The following is a 6,159-nucleotide window of genomic DNA, read 5'->3' as shown; positions in this document are numbered from 1 at the left end:
CTGACGCATTTTGATGCAATGAAGGCCAGAGAGGCTAGCAAGGATGGGCAGCATACAAATTACAAGTATTAAAAATACGTATTTCAATTTGTTTTTGTCTTTTAAGTTACGTGTGTCTTTATATTATATATTAATCATTAAGTTACATGTACTTTGTATTTTGTATTTCAATCTTAAAATACAAAATACTTTGTGTATTATGTCTCGTTGGACTCACCGGGTGTGAGAGTGCAACGACCGCATCGTTGCCGTATACCAAAACTTTACCGATGACCACTCGCTGTCTTTGATTATTATTAATATTTCATTCTTTAATTATTGTTAATTTTTTTTACTTTCCCAACTATTCACTCCATGAACTAAATAGTTGTTATTTGTACTTTGTTTTTTTTTATTTAGTCGAGAAGTTACTGTACCAGTGCCGTACCTGGAGGCCAGAGACTCTAATTCGGAGTTGTACAGAGATTTTTCAAAACCGATTCCGGGAAAACAGCCAGCATATGCCGAAATAGCGGCTTCGGGTTGCTTCGTAGAGAATTTGGAATTCGAGATTTCTGGTTTCAAAACGGATTTTAAAAATACTAACAAGCCAACGGACATTTATGGCCATAGCCGCTCTGGACGGTAAGATATAAAATATTAATACATCCTATTAAATAAATGCAGATTTTATTGGACGTCCCAGGAAGTAGAATGATGTAGACGAGATACTTATCGAACGGTGGATTGGAAAAAAATAGGAATTAGACAGTATAGCTAAAGAATATAGACTAGAAGGTCGTAAACGAGATAATTGGATTTGGGTACATTGATTGCAATTGTTTAAATCGTCTTTAACTTTATAAAACCATTGGTATTTAGGCTAATTTAAAGCTTTTCTTCATTTATTTTGGTACCATGACTCAATTAGAATGACTCTTGATATACCCACTGACTTCCATACTCGGCCTACGTGGCTTTGCTCATTACTCATAAGGCGTGCTTCTATAAAAGATTTTTGATATATTTGCTGCACCTCCAAATTTGTTCTTCTCCTGTGCAATCCATCTTATCTTATCATGCCAAATAACAATATAATTTCTAAGTGTTAGAATATAATTAAATTTAACAATGTTGTAAAATATAATAAATAAACAATTTTTTTAAATGGAAAACTACAAAACTATAAATTTTTTAAGGACCTTAAAATGTATTATTATTATATTTAAGCACGTCCGAAATTAAAATGAAACTTGTAGAAACCACCTATTATGAGCGGCAAAGTGATGTAAAAATAGGTATGATATTGTTTCGCGATTAAGATAAATCGTTCAGTGATTATCTTGAAAACAGCAGTAATGTAAGTATAATGTATTGATATTAAGTAGGAATGTAGCATAGCAAGCACGTCTATTAACAAAGAATGAGCCTTCAAACATTTTAAATAACTTAACCTAATCTATCTTTACTGGCTTCCTAAATGTATAAGGTTTTCTTAAATCTTATTATCCATAAACTCGCTCAGTAAAAACATGTTCAAATTGTTTACTACCTTAACACAGAATGAGAAAGAAAAGTTACCAAGTTCTGCCTTAATGCGAAAATGATTAGAAAGGTTGCTAGTAAAATATACATTCGGTTTTTACCAGGAACAACCAAAAACCAAACTATTATATCCATTTTTAACAATTTTTGTACTTTTTCCAGACTACATAAACCAACACGAAGAATCTAGGATCTGATATCATAAATATACATTGACATGTCTCAATAGTTAATAAAAGAATAAACAATCTAATGTAAAAATTACAGAAATTATTGTACAATATATTAACTCTGCAACTTATGGGATTTTATTTAATGTTTTGCTACAATTACTTATATAGTCGTTTTCTGATAAAAGTGCGTTGACGCAAATAAAATGATGTCTTGTAGAGTTCATATCCTTAAAACTTTCAAACCATGAAAGCAAATCTAACCCGACTTGCCCTATTTTTGATGGCTTCTTAAGAACTAGATATTTGTAACAATAAAATCGCATTATTCAAAGCGTTTGGCATTGATTTTAAGTCAACCTCATACGCATTACTATCCCCAAAACAGCGATTGGTTATATTGTTACACCATGTCATGCAAACTTTTTTATTACTCAATATATATTTTGCTAAACTTTGTTAGAGTACCAATGTTTGTGAAAGAAGGAGTTGAGTTTTTCAACTTTAGACCGCCAAAGTAAACGCTGCTTAAATAAAAACGGTTAACCCATTTGAGTGCCCAAAATACTTTCTATGATGTACATCAATGTCGCCAAACTTAAATCAAGTATTACATTTTAATCAATAAAGTACGTTGATCTAACGACAAAATGATATTAAAAAGTGTCATTGTTAGAATCTAATTTTTGTTTGAAAACTTTTTAGTTATATGAAAAATTCCAAGGTTATAACATGTATGATCAAAAGTCGAAAATTTTATCGAATCTAATATTCAGGTATTTACCCAACTATTGAGTCTACTATCTGGTAGGTATAACATTTACATAACATGTGCGTACATAGATAATATTTTATTATTATTTAACAACTACTGCCATAAGTAGTCCGTAAACAATTAGTAAATTTGAATAAAAAAAAAAATACCTTGCGCAAACGATTACATACAATGGCTACGTGTATGGCTACGACGGATATTCATAAAGCAAAAAGCCAGTACAATGGGATTGGGACTTGAGTTAGACCTAGATGTCTGAATGTGTTAAAATCACTTTCAAATAAACGTTTCGATGCGAATCTGTAGAAATACAACTATCTATAATAGGATTGCAGTGACAACAGTGTTTGATGTACTTAATATTGTATTTTTACAATCAGGGTGGTTACGTTTAAGGTTGAACCGTTTTTCTCCAATAATTTGTAGACGTTGTTATTCATGTATACGACATTTTACTCATTCCAACCTACAAACTTACAAAGTGTTAATTCCCCATGTTTGGTCTTTCCTTAAAAAATTCACCACAGATTTTTAAGCAAATTATATATGACGTTATTGCTCCATTCTAGAAACAATCTTTGAAATACTGAAGAAAACCATTTTATTTTTTTATATAAGAGAAATCAAAACTGTAGCTATGGTCAATCTTGAAGGGATTTTACATAAGCTTTCAAACGCCAGTAGTAAGAACCGCGTACCCTAAAAGTGTACAGAGTCAAGCACAGTTAAAATAAAAACATATTATATCTTGTGCGTTATTTAAATGGATAATGAAGGATCCTTTGCGGCTACTTTATCGGAATTAAGTAGCTATTAACATTACATAATTGCTACCGCCAAATTAAAAATTTCAAAATAGACGATGCTATTGTAACCTATCCTAACCTGGGGTGGGTGTCCATAATAGTTTTTTGCGTCTCCTACTAGACTTTAGTTCGGCGACATTGCCTATTATTAATGGTGGAGTGCAGTATAATTATTAGAGGTCTCAGTCAAGTACGTGAAAGCGAACATTCGTGTATTCGTGTAACGAATACACGAATGTTTTATTCGAACACGTACGAATTTTCGTGAAAACGGGTATTCGACTAACGAATGTTCGGGTATTCGAATAACGAATGTACGGATATAGTGAATTGTTCACATGGTTACGCCATAGCACACACAAGTCTAGAATATAAGTAAAAAAAATAGGTAAAAATTAATATCTTTCTAAATTACTTTGAAATACTTCATAGTAAATTAACTTATACATTTTCAGGGTTGCAAAATTCAAATGTAATGCCTATGTTAAAATTTACTTCTCATTTAGAGGGGTTAAGGGTGTTTTTTAAAAGAGTACAGAGTTAATAATTATATTGCCAAAAGGGGCACCTTTCATGTACACTTTTTATCAATAATAATTTTTATTATCAAGATATTATTTAAGACTAGTTATCGATAAAACAAAATTGTAAGTACCTAGGGACCAAACTATTGGAGATGTCTTCAAAAATATATGTTATACTTTTAGGATGATTAAAAAAACCTGTTTTTACAGAAAACATATTCAGGGAGAGATTTGACCCCCAAAATCCCCCCCCCCAAAGATAGCTTTATAAAATGTAAAATAAAATATAATGTATTATAAATGTAACCATTAATGTTTAATAATAATAAAGCTTTCATAGTTTTTGTAAATTTGTTTTTATATTCATATTTTCTTGCAATCGTTGAATTTTGCATTTTATAGCAATTTATAAATTTGTCTTTATTTTAGGAAAAATGTTTTTTTATTGTGTAAATAATTTTTGTCACCCATTATTACATTCAAATATTTCTGTCAGGGAATGCAAATTTGTAATGAATTTGGTTTATTTAGAGGATTAAGACGATAATTGTAGATTCAAATCTTAATTATATCACTAATTGATATTTAAACTACCTTTATTAGCAGGTATTAGCATTTAATCTCAATATTTTTAATATTCACATTAATTATAAATCGTATAACATATGTTTCCATTGGCCCAGTGAGATTTTAGGAGTTCTTTAATTTTAAGTTGATTTTAATACTAAGAGATTCTTAGTTGAAAATTATTATTTTTTTTTTTTATTATTAACGAAAAAATGTAACAGTATATCCAATTAAACCTTGTATCACAATCTATAAATTTATGTAAATCACATACCTTCGAAACATTTTTTAAGCAATAAAAATTGAAAATACTTTTGTGAAGCTCGGTAATAAAATTGTGATCAGCACTTAATGTGTGGTATATATTAAGGTCGATTAATATACCAACAATTATGATTACAGATTTATTTCAAGTCTTTTTGGTAAAACAGACTATAGAACTTGCAAAAAGTTATTAACTAGTAAAATAATCATTATAGTTGAAGTTAATAAAATATCGCTGAAATATTTTGACCTTCCTTTGTTATAAGCTATAGTAAGTTCTAGTAACAAAACCAGTTTTTATTGAGCTTGATATTTATAAGAATGATTATTATACAATAAGAGATAAATATTCAACTATATCAAATATCAATTACCTACCTGCTATAAAGTATGGTATTACCTACTTCGCGACTAAAATTGTAATCGGCTATATGGATAATACTGGATATGTACGATAATACAATGTAAAATACATTCCACACAACGTTTTGAGCATTACTGATCGATCTATTGTGACGTTTTTCTTAAATTGGTACCTTCATTTTTTCACTGTAAATTATTTGTGCAGTAAAATATGAGTAAAAAACTTAGAAGCTGGGTATGGCAATACGCGGATAGAGAAGGTGAAGTTGCCTACTGTAAGCTTTGTGATGAAAACCAAAATAATTCATTTTCTTGTCCTGGAGGATCTACTGGATCAATAGGTCGACATCTTATGAGTATTCATTCAATGGATAGCAAATCTCATTTAAGTGGAAAAAGAAAGCGGTGAGTTTTTACTTTTTACTTTACAGTTAAAGGAAGTTAACTAAATTATAGACTAATAATATATTGATAATATAATTACAAAATATTATCAGAACAAAATGACGATAGAAAATAACTAATATCTTGCTAATAACTTATGTTATCTTAAAATATTATAGAACTACTAAACATTTGTCTATTTTAGTGTACGTTACAATTTAAATTTAAAAGTCTATAAAGTCTTGAAAAAAAATAAAAAAAATAAAAATTGTAATAGGTATTGTCTAATATCTAAAAAAGGGGTTATTTCATGTGAAATCATGAAATGATTGTGTGCTATAGTTCAAACATGTTTGATAATTTTATCATACATTCTTTATAGGTTTTTATTGACAAAATATTCAAAACAATTTTTTTTAAATTTTTGGATCTATGTGGTTTGATTTTTCAATTAAATTATACAAAAACACCGTGAACATGTTCCCGACTATGTAATTTAACCACCGATAGAAATTGCACAGTTAAAATTTTAAGTATACTTTATTAAGTGTACTTTATAATCATATTTTGAAAAAAAAAAATTTTATTTTTTAACTGGCATTTTTTTTTATTTAAACGTTTAATAAAAACATTTTTTGAGGTCAAAAACTAAATAAGGTTTTTTTCCTATTATTTTAGGGTTTCAAACATGAATGGTTTGCTGAAAACAGCCTATTTTAATGATCCACAACACATATTATGTGATTGAACTAACATTTTCCAATTTTACGTAATACTTTCTT

The 6,159-nt window shown here is 29.0% G+C and overlaps 1 long non-coding RNA gene across 1 annotated transcript; it reads left to right on the top strand.

The window, feature by feature from the left end:
• The first annotated feature begins 424 nt into the window (after positions 1-424).
• On the top strand, positions 425-1,767 carry LOC126845060 (uncharacterized). Its single transcript, XR_007686673.1, has 3 exons — positions 425-624; positions 1,210-1,339; positions 1,687-1,767. It is a non-coding gene; the product is annotated as an uncharacterized LOC126845060 (long non-coding RNA).
• Positions 1,768-6,159: the final 4,392 nt, after the last annotated feature.

This window comes from Adelges cooleyi, unplaced genomic scaffold (genome assembly GCF_023614345.1).
Source record: "Adelges cooleyi isolate 19-005CV unplaced genomic scaffold, UGA_ACOO_1.1 ACOO_flye_CR_arks_rails_tigmint_CR_PRNA_66, whole genome shotgun sequence".
In the NCBI taxonomy this organism is placed as follows: Eukaryota; Metazoa; Arthropoda; class Insecta; order Hemiptera; family Adelgidae; genus Adelges; species Adelges cooleyi.
The sequence above is the reverse complement of the archived record's forward strand: the minus strand, read 5'-3'. Positions and strand labels throughout refer to the sequence as shown.